The sequence below is a fragment of the Anser anser genome (genome assembly GCF_964211835.1).
Source record: "Anser anser genome assembly, contig: HAP1_SCAFFOLD_199, whole genome shotgun sequence".
Lineage (NCBI taxonomy): Eukaryota > Metazoa > Chordata > Aves > Anseriformes > Anatidae > Anser > Anser anser.
The window spans coordinates 122450-141356 of record NW_028153989.1 but is presented as its reverse complement, the minus strand read 5'-3'; the positions used below and the strand labels follow the sequence as shown (position 1 = coordinate 141356).

At 35.6% G+C, this 18907-nt stretch overlaps 1 pseudogene across 1 annotated transcript in view; it reads left to right on the top strand.

Annotated features, from left to right (window-relative positions):
• Positions 1–18907, top strand: part of LOC310891039 (adhesion G-protein coupled receptor V1-like) — a 72534-nt pseudogene that overhangs the window by 17330 nt on the left and 36297 nt on the right. Inside the window, exons 8-18 of the transcript in view lie at positions 2437–2563; positions 2652–2837; positions 4687–4867; positions 5482–5645; positions 6283–6406; positions 6798–7064; positions 9552–9678; positions 11773–11990; positions 13214–13958; positions 15313–15686; positions 17519–17695. The product of the transcript in view is annotated as an adhesion G-protein coupled receptor V1-like (transcript). The remainder of the gene's footprint in view (positions 1–2436; positions 2564–2651; positions 2838–4686; positions 4868–5481; positions 5646–6282; positions 6407–6797; positions 7065–9551; positions 9679–11772; positions 11991–13213; positions 13959–15312; positions 15687–17518; positions 17696–18907) is intronic.

Below are 18907 nucleotides of genomic sequence, written 5' to 3'. Positions count from 1 at the left end.
CCTTGTCCCCTCTTTTTCCCCTTTTTCTCCTTCTGCTTCTCTTTCTTATATTTGTATTTATGTTATACATGTATATATACTACTTTGGTAATCTGATTAACTAAAAAATTGTTGTAAATGAGGTTTGCTGTGATTTTGTGCCTAATTACTTTTCCTTGTGTACCCATCAGTACTCTTTCTGTGCTTATCTGTTTTTATCATTACTTTGTCAGACTGATGAAACACCATATCACAGAGGCACGTAGATGTATTTCCCTAATAAAGGGTTATAATCGTGGATGGCTGCTGCAGTTGTGATCACGCAGTCAGTAATCAAGCTCTTTGAGGAGGGCTTGGTAGGGAACACCTTGAGTGGCTCTTGACATGCTGAATTGGTCATGGGGTCACTCCTCCTAAGTGGGAACTGCCCACTTGCTGGCCTTTGTCAACAGGAAAATGCCAAGCAAGCAGGGTTCCCATAAAAAGAACATTATAAACTTTTGGAAAGTAAAAAGAAAGCCTTCTTTTTTTTCTTTTTCTTTTTTTTTTTTTTGTCCCTTTTGTTAGTTTTTTGTTCTTTTATAAGATGGGTAGTATTGAAATTTTAGTAAGTGGCACTTTCATTACTTTCTACATCCTCTTTTTTTTTTTTTTTTTTTCCTCTGTGTTGACAGGGTAGAGACAGAAAGGTTTGTCGTGTTCTTTGGGTAAGTGCGGTGAACTGTTTTCTGTCCTCAGTGAATCAATGCTTTGTTTTAGAAGTGGTTGGTTTGGACAGAAACTGTCTTTATCATTTCTTTCCCCCCCAAGAATCACGTCTCTGCATCTCTTCAGACAACGCATGCTTCCCCTTTGGTGTTCCGTTTGATGGCATGGGGTTCTTGCTTGAAGGCATTTCTTTATGTAGGATCTGTGAATGATGAAAGTTATGAATGCATGGCTCAGTGTTTGATATTTGAGTGTTTCATGGAATAATGAATTAATTGTTTTAAACTGCTACAAATACAGTTTGCCCCAACTAAATGGCTGAACTGATTAGAGTTACAGAGTAATTTTCTCTAGTCAAAGACAAGGAAAGTTATCTTGATTTAGACTAACATGCATATAATTTATATAACACAGGTTATTTTTTCTACCGACTTTTTTTTTTTTTTAAACATGTAACAAACATGAGCACGTTACTCTATTAAATAGGTATTACCTATTTTGCATCCTGTACCCTGTCCTGTAGACTGTGCTACAACAATGCTAAGTTGTTTTTGTGTGTGTAGGTTCCAGTTACTTAAAACGTGCTTCTGGACACAGTTCTGGGCCTGATTTCAAAAACTGGATATAATAGATCACATTTCTTCATGAAATAGTGTTTGATAAAGTCTAGGTTGTAGCACAGTGAAAGCACAAAAATATGTACAGTATGCAGGACCACGATTTCATTGAAAAATACAATACTGACAGGAAACGTGAAAGATGCAAAGGAATCTAAGTACCTAAAACTACATGTAATAAATCATATGCAGACCATCAATCTGAAGGTGTATTCTTGATGCATCCTGCAATAGTGCTTCTCTGGAATTTTTAATATAAGAAATTTAAAATGATGAAAATTACTGCTTCTGAGGAAAGGCAAGCAAGTAATATGCAAGGTTCATTACTGTTATCAGATACTGCCCATTCCTGTCACAGAGTACGATCAAGATGGTGTAGGAGAAGCCCAGAGAGAGAAATCCTTTACTGAGAGGAATCTGAAGTATGCGTATTTGGTCAACGTACTTCATTCTTGCACCATTCAGCATGTGCTTTAAAGGAGTAATGAGAAAGGGGAATGAGTCTGAGCTACTGAGAGCAGGTCCAACATTTTGTAGAGTCAGACAGGGATCCTACAGGTAGTCTCCACATCTACAGAAGGCAGGCTAACACAGAGCTGAGGATGAAATCCATGGTATCGAGGGTCAAATTTCTGCCTCTTTATGTCAGTAGTAAACTTTGACAAACAAAGCAATAATGGAAATTTATGCTTTTCAGTGTAATCTCAGCATAGGTGATTTTGGAATTTCCTTTATACCTTGATCCAAGTACAAAGTAGTTCTGAATTTAACTAACTTTTTTTTTTTTTTTTTCCTGGCACTATTCTGTTTCTTTTCCTGTGTGTTGTGTGCATGTGTTATCAAAAACAGACAAACAAACAACAGAGTTACTAGCTATAAAAAGCTAATCAGAAACAAACAAACAAAAAGTTACTTCAGAGGCAATTATTTATTTTATTTATTTATTTATTTATTTTTTACGAATGGATAAAACATTCTGATGTTGTATCATTCTTAACTTGTTTTAATCCTTGTAGGTAACTGTTGGCTTTCATAATTTATTCATAAAATTTGTCAATATCCTGATCTCCTCTGTATGGATTTGCTAAACAGAGTTGCAACTTGAAAAAAACCTCTTACCTTCCTTTCTCAGGGTCAGTGTGGAAAATCAGATACTGAAATACGGGTTTACTACTTGTGAAATTACAATTTTGGAAAACGATGATCCTGGAGGAGTGTTCGAATTTTCTTCCTCTTCCAGAGGTCCCTACAGCATCAAGGTAGCTATCCGAGTAACGTCACTTAAACATTACAGACGACTTAGTTCTAACAGAGTGCTAGAAAAAGATTAATTTTATTTTTTTGCAGGAAGGGGAGTCTGTTGAGCTGCAGATTGTTCGCACTAGAGGAAGCCTCATCAGACAGTTTCTGCGCTACACTGTAGAACCAAGAGATAATAATGAGTTTTATGGAAGCACAGGAATTCTGGAGTTTAAGCCTGGTGAAAGAGAGATCATAATTACTCTACTGACAAGGATGGATGGGATTCCAGAGGTAAGAATTAATATTTTTCTCTCTTTAAATTGCATTCACATACATATTTGTTTGTCACTTACTAAAATATAGATGGTTTCACCTGTAAATACCAGCAATTTTTCTGTAACATTTGAAGGCTTTCTTTTTCTTAAGTGTGAGAAATAGATAGAGGAGGAGTGACTGAAAGGCCTATAAGATAGTCAAGCACCATATGAAAGCACTTTATATCAATACAAATCAGGTCTTGTCAGTCTTGCCTGAATATTCATTTCTCTGATATCTCTATTGTTTTGTAATCCCAGAAATCTGCACAATTTGAGGCATGTGTCTGTTGCTTTTCTCTTTGCTTTCTGCTTTTCTGTAGCTTGTTCCCTTTCCTGTGCATCAGCCATCCTGGATTCCATCAGGAAGTTTGCAAGGGTTTGATTTTACCACATTTATGTTAACATAAATTTTAGCTGCTGTGATTCAGCATTTTTTGCTGCCTTTACATGCACATTCCTATGCTGTATTTTGCATAAGCAGTTAGTTGTGTTTGTCTGATCCTGCTAATGAGCTGATCTAGGAGTAAGATGTCAGAAAGCCAGCTTTACAAAACACAAAGGTTTTAGGAAGGTTAATAATCTTTTTGTAGGGCCAGGTGGTCATCAGTCATGGATTGAAGGAGGGATGGAGGACCATATGATGAGGAAATCAGGGGATCACAGCAACTCCAACTTCAATTGCATAGGCTGCTGTAGAAATTCAGGTTTCTTTTCCCTACATACTCCAAAGAAAGGAGACATAAGAAGTCTGAACTCCACTACAGAAGCCAGGAACATAAGTTAATCTAGTAAAACTTAGGCACTAAAACAGCGGGTTATTTAATAGTTCCATTCCCAGTTTTTACTAGTTCATCAGCAGGCTGAGATAAAAGTATTTCCCTGCTTACAGCAGTATTATTAGACTAGGTAAGTCATCCTGCTGAAATGCTCAGGCAAAAACATACGAATTGTAGTGTCAGGACTAAAAAATAAGGAGGTCCTTTTATACTCTTCTATCTCCAAGAGTGGCCAAAAGCCACATACATGAGCAGGACATATATAATCACTTTCCTCCAGAATGCCATCCCAGCCTCCAATGGTGGGCAGTCCAAGGATGTCTGGAGTAATGGATGGTATCTTTGGGTGCCTTCAGATTTTCTTTCTGTTAATTGAAGCAGTTACGCTTTGAACGCAGGTAAGGTTTTAGCATCCATGACATTCTGTAGTACTGAACACCATTGTTTAATTGAATTGTATGTGAAGAACCAGTTCATGTGTGTTTCTTTACTGCTAACCACCAGCCAGTTTCACTGAGTTCTCCCCAGTGTAGAGTAATGCTGTTTTCTAGATAGATAAATGCAATATTTTTTTCTAATGTTCTCTGATACTTTTTTGAAAGTACCATGTCCCATTAGATTAATAAAGCCAGTTGATCAATTCTTTCTAAATTAGCATGCTGTCCATGGTTTAAAAATCTTTGCTTTACCTGTTACAAAGCCAGGAATCTTAAGAAGTCTTGGAGGAAAGAAAATTTACATTTCAGAGTGTGTTACAAACATTACTTGTGAAATTATGCGATTCTAAATTAAGTACACAAAATAAGTCCTTGCTTATAATAATAATAGACTCTTGGAGAAACTGATGCTTTTAGAGATAGAAAGTTCTAACAATTTCCTTTATTTGATAGCATTATACAAACGTTTATTGCATGTAGAATGTGTGTGATTTCATTTTAAGTTTGTATCCCTTTCTGCCTGATGGGGGACTGTGGACTATAGACCATTTTGTTTTTGATGTGGATGTTGAATATGTATTTTTGTTCTGACTGAGTTTCCCTCTTCTAGCTGGATGAGCTATATTCTGTGGTACTTAGTGGCTACAGTGAAATGCCAGGCAAGTTGGGGAATGCCACAATGGTCAATATAACCATTTTGAAGAATGATGATCCGCATGGTATCATTCAGTTTCTACCTTACGAACTAACAGTAACAATAAGTGAAAGCAAAGGAGAAGTCATCCATACCGGTAATTCCTTTTTATTAGAGTTACTTCTTTATCTGCTGTCTGCTTCTGCAAGTCTTATTTTCCCTGTTCTAGGATAACAGAAGTCTAGGAGACTTCTTACTAAAATCTCCACTCAGGACTTTACAGATTGGTACAATGCCAAGCAAGATGAGCAGCGGAGAGTGAAGTGGAGAAGTATGGGTGTGGAAAAACAGAGGGATTAACTGAGTAAAAAGGATTGCTAGAGAATTTTCCAGACAGGAGGGATGGAGTACTGATGTATGTGCAAAGTGCAACGTGGATGTAGTAGCTCTGTTTGTGGAGAATGAAGAATGGGGTGTTATATAAGAGAAACATAGAGTTAAATCTTCCTATGGGTGATTTTAATTGATCTATTCAGTTATCAATTACTTTTACAGGCAAGAATTAACATGTGAAATTAAAGCAGTTTGCACTGCTTTAGTAATCTGTCTTTGTGTGTCCTTTTCTGTAGCACTCCAACATGTTACTGGTTTCATAAGAAGTGAAATTGGTTATTATTGTATTTCCTTTTTCTCAGTTTCAGATGTTTCAGATGTTCCTTTTTGATTTCTGTTGCTCTGAATATGCACACTGACTCTGTTTATGTTTTTTAGCTGTTTACAGAGTTGTAAGAAATCAAGGAAACTATGGAAATGTTAGTGTGTCTTGGGTTGTTGATCCAGCATGTACCAATGACGTCTATCCAGAGCAAGGGACTATTTTATTTGATAATCTGGAGTTTTCAAAAAATATCACCATTTACTCACTGCCAGATGAGGTAAACACTTTTACAGTGTTTTGGGGTGAGAATATGGGACAAAGAGTAAGTACTAAAACATTAGAGTATAAGGAGAAAAAAGGAATGTGTGTTTCTCAAGAGCCTAATAACTTGTAGGAAATATCAAAATACTTGGGTAGAACTGAGATAATGTCTGCAAATCATAGAGAAATTTCAGAAGCTGTGCATACCTCTAAACAAAAAAGGTAGAAGCTGAGAGTAATTGTACTGTGGTAAAGTTATAGGAAAGTTTGACTGAAACTCGTATCTTGATAACTGGAATCCTAATTTCAATCCTAATCCTATATGCTGATAAATTTGAAGTAATATAAGAAAGATTACACCTAATGATAAATAAATAAAGCTGTAAAAAAAACTACATGTATCAGAAACATAAAACTGGAAGGTAACTTTTGGGTCATCTGTGCAAGATAAAGAGGAAGGGACTTACTTACAAAAACTGTAGATGGATGATAATTTCTGTATAACTGTATGAATTATCATCCCTCTTGAGACACATAAGGACTGACAAATAAAAACAACACTCAGAAATCTCTGGCTTATTAATCCCCCTAACTTTTCATTTTAAATTCTTCAGTGTTTTGTATGCTAGAAATTAATGTCTTAATACTTTCAGGTGCCTGAAGAGGAGGAAGTATTCACCATCAGTTTATTCAATGCTACCGGTGGAGCCAGGCTGGGCAATGTAACCACTGCAATTTTACAAATAACAAAGAATGATGATCCCATTTATTTTGCAGGTTAGATATTATTGTTTATAAATGTGGAATACATACACTACCTAAAACGGATTTTTTTCACAAACCAGATCATTGCGAAATCGTAATCCCAAAAGAGCAAGTGGAAAAGCTCCCCAAACTTTTTTTTTTTTTTGTATTTAATTTATATTTGTTTCCTTCAGAACCTTCCCATTTTTTTGTGTGTGTCATTTTTCTCTTTGTTGATGTTGAGATCAGTTAGGAGGCAAGGTACAAAATATTCTCTCGTACCTGAATTATTTCCTACCTTTATCACATACATCTTATTGTTTCATTGAAGAGGAAGATCCTACTAGAGAGAATTAAGAAAACAGAGCAAATGCAAGCAACTCAGGCTTGAACTCAGACAGATTTGTTGCTTTTGTATTTTCAGAACCTGTGACAGTGAGTGTTCAAGAAGGAAGTGTTGCAAACTTTACAGTCCTAAGGAATGGATCTGCTGATGTCGCTGTTGTTGTCCAGTATATTACTGTTAATGGAGATGCAACAGCTGAAGAGGGAGACTTTGTTCCCAGTGGAAAGAACAGTGTCATTTTGTTTGATGTTGGAGAAAGGGAGCAGAATTTATCTGTGTATATCAACGATGATGATACCCCTGAAACTGATGAAACATTTTATATTATCCTTTTCAATTCTACAGGTAAGTCTTCCTTTTTTTTTTTTTTTTTTTTTGCTGGCAATTTCTTAGTATCTTGGTCTTATCATAAAGCAATATTTAAATGCCAAGAATTATACGAATAATGTTTGCTTCAAGATTTTTATACAATAAATGCATACTGTGTTTGAATTTTCATCCTTAATTATTTTATTGGAAACAAAAATCAAATGATAGAGTTGATACTTTGCCTGCAAAAACAACTGGAGTGAAAGTCCCTTTTCAAATATAAATGCTCCAAATTAGATGGACTTCAATACAAAAACACAAAGCAAAAAAAAAAAAAACAAAATTTAGTACCCAACAGTCTTAGGAAAAGAGGTATTCTTTTAGTTATTTTTTTCATGCTCCAGAGTGTATTACAAAACTACATGATTTTTGTAAAAACAAACAGAACTGCCATATTTTGGAGGAAGGGTATGTAATTGCTCTATTTTATTAGTAGCGAAAAGTATGCATACATTTTTTTCACTCTGAGACTATAGTTTTAAAAGGCTTAATTTGCAGAAAAATATATGTCACAATTTACCCAGGGGACCACCTCTAAAGAAAGGATTTATTACCTTAGAAATAACGTATTTTTGTTTATTTATTTATTTTTCAAAGTTTACACTTAAAAAGGAATGACCAAAATTATTCAGCCCATTCCTCACGTTTTTGAAATACATATCTTTTAGAATAAATTATCACTGTTATGTAATATACATGAGAAAATAAAAGTGAAGTATAAGAAATTCATAATTTTTCCAGAGCCCTAAGTATTTAATAAAGACCCTCCCCACACCTAGCTCCAACAAAACTCATGGTGTTGTGGGAGAGTCATTTGCAATTGTGTTATCAAATTTTAATTTACTGCCCTTCATTTTTTACTGTTCTCTAGTTGAGAGGTAATAACAGGCTCTGAATCTGCTGCAAATCTTTGCAATGCAAAGCAAAGCTGTATTGAATCAGCCATTGAAACCTGAGGGGCTGTAATTTAATAAAGCAAAGAAAGATGATGGCAATTAACCATCAGACTATACCTTCAGATTGTGTGACACGTTCTCAAAGTAAAATACCTACCAGGTATTCAATTCAAGATTAGGAAACCTAAAATTAGATTTCTTCATCTGTAAGCACGCTAAGCATCTTAGTTCTCATTACAGTCTCTGATGGTCTTAGTCTTTAGCAGTCGATAAGACTGAAGTGATTGAGGTCATGCTACAGTGGACACCCTGCGGCTGGCCTGTGAGTTTCTCACAAGGCAGCATTGATCTTGAGTTGAATCCTTCCCTGAACATTGGTAGCAGGCAGCCAGAGGTTGACAGGGAAAGCAGTAATTTGAGTATAAGGCAGCTAAGCTATTTCCCAAGGTCGGCTGGTATTCACTGTAGTACCCAGGTCTCTTATAAAATATCAGACTAGGGAAAGGATTAGACAAAACCATTCTTCTTCCTTCATAAGTTTTCTCTTTTGTTGTCTCTTTCTACTTTAATAACTTTCTTCAGGATCTACTGGTAGCTCCCAATACTACCCCATTGGGAACATATCATGGCTTTTCTCCTAGCACATGGGGAATGGGTATCCATAGCCTCCTTTTTCCTCTAAAATGAGCATCATATAGTTTTACAGCCATTCTAGAATCACTAAGAATAAAGAATATTTCTATACATATTCCTGAAAGCAAAAGTTGGTTTTCTTTCTATGATTGGTTACATACAGTGGCCTTGACTGTTCTGAAATTTTTTTGGGGACTGTTGTTCCTGAGAGAAAATACAAATAGAGGTATATGAAGTGAGAGGAATAAGCACATTGTTTAACGTGGAACAAAATTTAGTCGGACACTTTCAAAGAAGACAAAAAATGGGGTGGGTGTGGACACATTATGTTCATCTATGGACAATGCAATGGAGTTAGAATTAACATCCCTTAATATTTACCTGTACTAATATGCACACTGAAATCCTGCTAGCTTCCCATCTACATAATAAGAATCTTATGTTTCTTCCTTTTAGATATTCTTTGATATGGGAGTGAATAAACTCTTAGACATTGCTCATAGCTTGTATTTAGTTTAAATGCAATACTTTTCTTCTAGGTCTAAAGAAGGTCGGGGCTCTCTGAATACCTTACTCTTTTATTCTGTACCTCTGAATATCTTATTCTTTTGACTTGTCCAGATGATCAAACAGAAAATGTTACCTCACATAACAACTACATGCAAGGATACTGTGTAGTAAGAATCACATCTTCTCAGTTCATGTCATTTTTCCTGAAAATCTTACGTCTTGCTCTCTGGATGGTACACTACTTAAATACTTTTACTCTGATTTGCCTGCTGCTGAATACCTCAAATTCTGTTTTTCACTGACTTTTATAATTGTCCTTTTCTTTGTATAAAAGCAATTGTAGTGAGTAGAAAACATAATTGGATTTAGAGTTACCTACATTTCTGATTCCAATTTTAATAATAATAATTGTCCTCTTTTTTAGGAGATACAGTTATCTTTAAGGCTGGAATGGCAACAGTTATTATTGAAGCAAATGATGATCCTAATGGAATTTTCTCTTTGGAACCTTTAGAGAAGCCAGTTGAAGAAGGCAAAAGTAACATTTTTTGGTAAGTAACGTTTAAAGAATATCTTTGCACTCTTTTGGAACTGGTGTATGTGGTACTTTATAAATAGCACTTTGATTAAATCAAATGCACAAGTGTGCATTGATAGAAGTGCACTATAGAAAAACAGTTTTACAAAATTTTGGATTAAATGATTTGTAATGTGTTGAAGACATCACCTGTAATACTATGGAGTACACAGTAAATATTAAAAAGTGCACAGAAGCTCATGTTGAAATGTAACTAAATAAGACTTCAGCATTGATGTTCTGTTATAATCTCAGGAACCTGTAGATACAGAAAAATCTGAATGATTGAGCACAATATAACCTAGGCTGACAGAAAAAGAAAAAAAACCACTCAACAAATAGCTAAATAAAACTGTGTGGCACTAGGTGGCTTTTTGTACCCATCTTTGAAATTTTCAACTGCAAACTACTGTATTCTTTCTTTCTGTTTTTGTATTTTTTTTTTCTTTTATCTGTTAATTACAGATTGAAATCTATACTTAAAGTCCGGATGTGACACTCTTCATTAGTCTGACCTTTGAAAGTATTTTCCTTTGTGCCACCATGATATATTGAAGAATTAGCAGGGTTAAAAATTGAATGCACTTGGCATCTCGCCTTGTTACATTCATTTCATAAATTTACTATGGGGTTTTAATTGGATGAAAAAATGATTTTTCGTTAAGAAATCTTGAGACAGGCTGTAAAGAGAAGTTAGGTCACAATAAATGCGATAGTGCAAATAGTTAGGGAAGAGGTTCTTCTTGCATTTAAAAAATCATCCTTTTTTTTTTGTCTGTTTGTTTTAAAGCCTTGAAGCAGATGCTTATGGCTGTGAATTGGTTCTTTATGCTTGTGTCAATACATCTGAAATATGAATAGTCTCAAGAAAAGAGGATATTAAGTTCATTGTGTGTTTGTTGTTGTGCTGTTCACTGTTTTGGGCTTTGTTGTTTTTTTGTCCTTTATAGTCTAATCTGCAGGATAATTTTTGTGGATTTGGTGGTGTTAAGAATATTGTTTTGATGTAAACATGCTTATATACAGGTGCTTTATGGAATTATAGGATACCAAGATCTCCAACATCTGAGGAACCTGCTCAGTCATCATTGATAAAATATATTTACTAGGGATCTGTCTCTTCCATACTGTCACTACTTTGACAGTTGTGTAGCATATAAAAAAGTGGTCAAAGTAGCATGTAACCAAACCACCGAAAACACAGAGGTTTTAATGAGGTAATTGGAGTTAGTGCAGCAGCGCTACACAGCTGGGATAGAGCACCCTGGTTAACGCCACAGAAGAAAAACCTTTGGAAGCAGAAACAACATAAATGTGTTGCTGTGGCTGGACTAGTTTAGCTGAACTAATTCTTCAACCTGATATAATCTATTTATAAGGCATTTTATGTCACCGTGCAAACCGACAGAAGCAAACTTCCTGTATGTAAGCGCACTCTTAATAAAGGCACTGTATGGGTCACTTTTTATTTGTAGTGCCTTTTTGAAATTAGTGTAATTGTGTTAGCAGATAGTTACCAAAAAAAAAAAATCTTTTCATTTACTACGTTCTTAATCACAAATAACAGTAGATTTCTGAAAGCCGTAGAATGTAATTCTAATTTAATACAAGTGTAAGAAAAAGTTTAAGTAGACTTGATGACTGAAAGGAGAAATGTTTGTGGTTAAATGTAGATGATTCTCTTTCCTGTCTAAGAGTGTCCAAGTATATTAATTTTTAATGTTAACTTTCTGAACTATTATGCATTCATATTTATTATTATAAATTGGAATTACAAGACACAGTGATGTGTAGCTTCACAGTAGTATTCTGCATGGACCTGCGTATGCTACTTCTGTTTTCTAAAGTACGTATTCCGGGAGTAGAATTGTACTGCAAAAGTGGCTGCCTTTAAAAGGAAGGCTTCATGGAACAGTTGTAGTATATTAGTATTTTACTTTATATTACATAGTATATTACTTCTTACTGTAAGGAAGATTACAGTAAAAGGAGTCTCCACATTTTCCTTTTCTACTCAACGCTGATGCATGCCTGCCAGGACTCTCATTCTTTCTGTATCACTGAACAGGATTTTGAGACACAGAGGACACTTCGGCAATGTTTCTTTGACCTGGCAGTTGTTTGATAATAACTCTGCACTGAAGCCAGGAGAAGAATTCTATGAAACTTATGGGACTGTGTGCTTCATGGATGGTGAAAGGTCGAAGTCAATAACACTACGTGCCATTTCAGATAGAATTCCTGAATTCAATGAATTTTACATTCTAAAGTTGGTGAATGCTTCAGGTATTGTCTTCCATATCACCATTTCCTTCATATCTGGTAGAAAAGAGTTATGTTTAATCAATCAAAAAGAAACCAACACTAGAAAGAGCATTGCTTTGAATCATGTCTTGATATCCTATGCTTTTCTGGTAAGGTTTTAGGTCTTATTTTTCATTTAATCTTGATTTCCATATATAGAGAGTTACTCAGTTCCCGAATTACTGTTAAACACATTTTGGTGATCTGAACTTTAAAAGGGATGCCTCTTGGTTTTTGAAATTAAACTTCTTAAAGTTCAGAAGTTTCATTTCAAAAACCAAGAGTTCTGAATTTCAGATACATAGATCTCCATGCACAAAATATAAAACAAAGATACTAACAAAGAAATAACAAAGGTATTAAAGGTTATGTGTGTCTACCATAATAGAGGTTGCTTTTTTGTTTGTTTGTTTCCCTAGAGGAGGTAAAATACTTGTAGTTACCACTTCACATGACTTAAATTACAACTTTAAATTGCTACTGGACACATTTCCTAATCTGGATTAATTCCACTTTAGTACTATTCATGGTCTTCTGTGCTCTGATACAAGTGAAAATGTGTGTTGGCCTTTCCTGTAAGTGAAGTCCATACGGATGTACAAAAGATTTCCTGCTTATAACAGGTAGATCACTGTACACTTTGAACACGGAGATTCTCCATTCACAACATGATCTTCATATCATGAATTCTTACTGTGCAAAGATAGATGACTAACACCAGGACTGGGCAGCAGTTTTAACACACAACTGGTTACTGTTTCTGCAAGGTGTATGTACTTCTGTATCAGAGGCAACAGGCAAGATTTTGCCATTCTCTATTCCTGTAAGTCTTTGAGCAATACAAGAATTGAATTTGGCCCCCATGCTTATCAGACGAATCAAAGGTAACCTACCTTATTGGCTAATTAAGAAAAGATGGACCTTGTCATGTTTCACCTGAAAGACATCTGTGTGTTTTACAGCTGAAAAATAGCATGTGGGTTTGTTTTCTACTGAAATTACATCAGCACAGTGTTTTAAGAATAATACAATTAACCTATGTAATTTTCAAGTTAGATCATTTGCTATAAGTCCAGAGGATCTTAAAGGAGGGTTTGAGGTTTTTTTAGAAACTTGTTTTATTAAAAAAAAAAAAAAGTACTTTGAAACTTTTTTCTGAGTGTGTTGTTTAATCATTAACTTTTACTCTAACTTCTATTACGCAGGTGGGTCTCCTGGTCCTGGTGGTCAGTTATCTGAAACCAGTCCTACTGTAACTGTCATGATCCCTTTCAATGATGACCCTTTTGGAGTGTTTGTTATAGATCCAGAGAGCCAGGACAGAGAGATAGTGGAAGATACTCTTTCTGAAGATGACCTTTCCTATATTACGGACTTCACCATCTGGAGACAGCAAGGCACCTTTGGTGTTGTCCGACTAGGTTGGGAAATACTGTCTAGTACCTTCCAAGCTGGACTGCCATCAATGGTAGATTTCTTGTTGCTTGGATCATTCCCAAGCTCAGTACAATCACAGCCCCACATGAGGCGCCATCACAGTGGAACAGACGCTCTGTATTTCAGTGGAAAAGAGGATGCATTTGGCATTATCGGTCCTGAATACCCATAACAATGGAAATAATGCAGTAACCAATTTTACATTTTCAGCTTGGTTAATTCCTAATGTCAGTACAGATGGCTATATAGTTGAAAAGGATAACGATAATGGGACTTTATATTATGGTGTGAAAATTCAGACAAATGATTCTCATGTTTCTGTAGTGCTTCATTATACAGCATTAGGGTCCAATATGACATACATGGCTAAAACATCAGTCATGAAATACCTGGATGAGAATACTTGGCTTCACGTTCTGATTACTCTGGATGAAAGTATAATTGAATTTTACGTTGATGGAATTCTAGTTCTGGGAGGAATGAAGAGTCTAAAAGGAGAAGCAATTCTTGATGGTGAGCCTTTGCTATTTTTCTCCATATATAAAGCTCTGAAATGCATAGTCTAGCCACTTCAAAGGTGGAAGAAATACACTGAAATGATTATATCTGTTAAGTTAATTGAAAGGAATGGATAAGAATTCTTTGAGGATTTTCAGAAAGCCTATGGAAATTGTGTGAATGTTCTAAAAAATTCAAACTGCTGCGATGTTGAGTGAGAGTAGAGGACTATTAATTGTATGGTGTACTATTTTATTTCTGCTTTTAAAATTCCAGGTTGAAGTTTAAGAAATCAAATTTTCCATTTGTAAAAAGAATAGTACTTCTGCAATTAGTAATTTCCATCACACTTGCAGTACTGTAGCTAAGCTGAGAGGCTGAGAGGTTTTTTTTTTTTCCCTCCCTCGGTTTCTAGAACAAATATATGTGAAATGCAATTATGCTTTTATTGCTAGAAGGATATGTCTGTGCTGTAAATTTTCTTTATTAGTGGGGATGGCGTGTGTCTGGGGATAATGCAATAGTAAGGCAAGTATGTCATCTCTCTCCGTTGAATGTTGGGTAATACACAGTGGTGTGCATAGCAGCCCAGTTTTTCTCAGCATCCTCCACTTTGTGCCCTGGGACTTTTATCAGTTCCTGTGGTTGCTCATCTCTACAACTGCCACTCAGTGTCATATGTATGACAATACACTGAAGAGCACAGCTTTTTTTGTTTGTTTGTTTTCTTTCGTTTTCTGAAAGGCAACTGAAAACAGCTGATGTGTGTGTTTTAGCACAAGAGCATAGCATGGCACAGAACAGGATAGAGTAGGAATGAATATGAGGCAGCTGTGATCCTATAGTTTGGAGACAGAGAAATATAAATGCTGTTGTAAAAAGAGTTTGGAATTTGCATGGAATTACGGTGTGGTGGATGAAATGGATGTCCAGAAGGGTTAATGCAGTAATCATGAGTATCATCAGAATGGATCAGCTGCCCTAGCAGAGGGAAACAAAGTAGGATTTGTTCAGCAAAACAAGGGCTAAAAGGGGTTGCAGTTCTGCTCTGAAAATCTGTGGAGGAAAGAGGGAGCCTCAAGTCTCTAAGACTTATAAAAATGAGGGATGATGATAATGTGCTGCTAGAACTAATAGGATGAAAAACTTGGACAGCATAGGATGGAATTGTTTGGCCTGTGAGGACTTACCTGTAACATTGAGATGAGGCTCAAGGAACCTCCTGATTTTGGATCTCAAGATCAATATGATTCCTCATCCAGGGACAATGAACAGTTTACCATTGGTTTTTAAGAAAAACAGGTAGTCAGTTGCTGACTGTTTCATACAAATACAATAACATGAGAAAAAATTATAATTTCCTTCTCAGGTCCAGGAATAGTAAGAATTGGAGCAGGAATCAACGGCAGCAGTAGGTACACAGGGTTAATGCAGGATGTAAGGCTTTATGAGCGTAAGTTGACACGAGCAGAGATCTATGAACTTCATGCAACTCCTGCAAAAAGTGATGTCCACCCTGTCTCTGGGTATTTGGAGTATTGGCAAGGAGAGGCCAATAAATCATTCATCGTGTCTGCAAAGGATGACAAAGAGGAAGAAGGAGAAGAATTATTCATACTAAAGCTCATTTCTGTGCGTGGTGGAGCTCGAATTTCACAAGAAAACACCACAGCAAGATTAAGAATACAGAAAAGTGATAATGCTAATGGTTTATTTGGCTTCACTGGAGCATGTATCCCTGAGGTAAGGTGGTCATAATGGAAATTGTAGGTGATATTTCAGGCACAGAAAGCTAAATGGCAGGACCAAGTGACCTGAACAAACCCTAGATTTTGCAGTGTTTGCTTTTGTGGTTAAGCAAAGTTTTCCTAGGATTTGGAGATGCATATGTTCTGTTAATACAACCTCAGTTCCACTGGGATTTACTATATAATTTTAAAAAACTAAAGAAAAAAATGGTTAAGAAAATTTAGTTTACTATATAAACTGAAGACTAAGGCTTAATTTTTTTTTTCTAGAAAAATATTTTACCTTCACTTCTGTTACATTTGAGTTACCAGTTAAAATGTAAGATTTAATTCTCTGGTTTTTTTTTGAGAATGGATTATTGCAAAGATTTTTATTTTAGTTTTCTGTGTCACATGATGTGTTTGAGATAATTTTACTAGAGATCATGCAATGACAAAGTGTTATGGATTTTTCCACCTTCATTTGCTGTCATAAACTAAGTTATAATTTGCATATGTTTGATGTCAGTTGGTTGATTTAGTAGTGGTTTTTTTTGTTGTTTTAGTTTTAACAGATGAAATCTTTTTTCAGTGGTATCCATTCTATATGCAGAGTGTAAACTTGCTACTTTTTGAGGAGGCTTGAAATAAACATAAATCATTCTTTACTTCTTTAATCAATTATAAGGGGGAATAACATGATAGCTATCTCTACTGGTATTGGATTATTTTGTGGAAAAAAAAATTTAATATAGTTTTCATTTGGGAACTCTTATGAGCTTTAATTACATTCTTTTTTAATCAAAGTGCTTATGATGTTTTTAAAATAACTGTCTTGCCTGAGTGATACTAGTTTTCAGTTTGGTTCAGTTTGCTTATTGTGTGCCTACCATATGCTATGATAATAGATTCCTTCAGGTTCAAGTACCTCTGATACGCTGTGATGCCACAGATCATCAGCCAACCATGAAGAAAAAAAATAATTATATGGCACGGTAATTGTTTTGCACCTATCATATGTCCATTTCACCAGGGAAGTATTAGAGCTCTTAGTGGTGATGCAGGAACACAGCATTTTTTTACCAGTAGTTTAACTGTGCATATCTGTCTACTAGGCAGCTGAAGTCACACACAGTATCTATGCTTTCTTACAAAGCAGCCCTGAAATTTATCTAATGCATAAGATAGCTTTAACCTTTCCAATAACTTTCAGATAAAATTATTTTCTATGTTAATTTTATGAACGTTATTTTCTAAAATAGAAGGTCAGTACCAATTAAAGCTTCATTCCAGAGATGTGAAGTTGTCGCTGCAGAAGTCATGTTATCTGTGAAGATACAGAATTGTAAGGAGGACAGTAGAAGAGAAAAATCTGTTTTTCTGAATGATGATGGTATAGTTTATTTCTATCCATAGTGTGTCTGGTTAGAGAAAGTGCTGATCCAAATCTTTCTTTAAATTATTGCTAAGGAAAATTACAATATTGACGTTATTATAAAGCAATAGTTTCATTTGCTTTCGACAGGTACATTTCAAGCATATTGATTCTGTCTCTGACGCATAGTTTTAGGAAAGGGGTTGTGTCCAGGACGAACTGCAGTGTATTGTTATTTGTTACCTTAATAGTCCTCAGGGAGGCATCAGACTTTTGCAGATTCCACTAGGATTGTTCTGATTGGCATCAAGGTCAGTTTCAGCTTCCTAACACTCCAAAAGAGCTGAAAGTAACATGACAGCAATTTTTTACTTGAACATTTGTCTGGCATTAAATATTTTCGTGTTATTTAATGAAATTGCCTTGATTTACTTTGACAGTAATAAACGTTCCAAATTTTTGCTTTCTTCCAGACTGCTGATGAAGGTTCCACTATATCCTGTGTTGTGGAGCGTACAAGGGGAGCCCTAGACTATGTGTATATAAAGTACATTATCTCACAGGTTGATTCCACTGGCATTAATTACTCTGTTACCGATTTTTCTAATAGCAGTGGCACTATCACATTCGTTCCTTGGCAGAGATCAGAGGTAAACCCTACCTTCCTATTAACAATTCATCCTGTCCTTTACAAACCTCCTGGAAAATACCTTCTGAGGGTGCTTGGCTGGTTTGCATACTAGAGAGTGTTTACTTCACATGGCTTTTCTTATTATTATTTTTTATTTTGTTATTTTATGTTGTTATTTTTTTGTTATATATATATTTTCTTTCTTTCTTTTTTTCCATCCCTGACAACAAGAAAGTGTTATTTGTAGCTCTGTGTATATGTCAGTTCAAAAGTCACCATGTGTGCATGTACATATTAGATATATGTACATATACATAAAAAATATTAACTGTATTTATGTGTATGTGTACATATACTTTAAAAAGTGTAGATAGTCCATGTACTTTCGAAATTGGAAAATGATCAGGTTTGATCTGAGTGTTGTAACTCAAATTTATGTCCACAACAATTAAATAGGCAATAGTAAGATTCATTGCTGTTCTTGCACTCAAGGCTATCCAGGTTCTGTCTCCTTTTAAATTCAAAATCAGAAACAGGAGATTAAAGGTGTTCTTGTAACAATAGCTGTTTTTGAGTCTCCCTGAAATGATTACTGTCTGCTTTAATCTGTTCCTCTGCATAAAGTGTGCGAGCAACTGGAACATAAGGAAATTATTCAATATTCTGGCCTTAGAGACACCTGAAATTGGTAATCAGAATTGCATCTCTGAGTTGGGGGAGAGAAAGAGAAATGATACATAAGGGAAGCTTTAGCTGCTTCTGAGAAAGCTTTCTAAAAGTCTTACGAAATTCCTTATCTGAATTAGTTTAAAAAAAAAAGAAAAAGAAAAAAGAAATACCAGGATACCAGGATACACTGAAGAGTAGGAATTCAAAGCTACAGAGGCCCACAATTAAAAAATTATGTGGGCAGACTGGAGGTCCAAAAGAGGGCCAGAAAGATGATCAAAGAGCTGGAGAACCTGTCCTCTAAGGAAAGACTCAAGGGGTTAGATCTTTTCACCCTTTAGAAGGGGACTTTGATCCCATTATTACAGTACCTAAAGGGCAGCTCCAGAGTTGACAGAGGCTCTCTCTTCTCAAGAAACCACAGGAGAAGACAGAGGGCAAAGAGTACAAAGATAGAGTGGGAGAGGTTTTGTCTTGAAATTTTTTACAACTACTGGAACGACTTCCTTAGGGACAGGGTCGGGTTGTCCCGACCTCAGCATCTGGGCCAGGGCAATCCCAA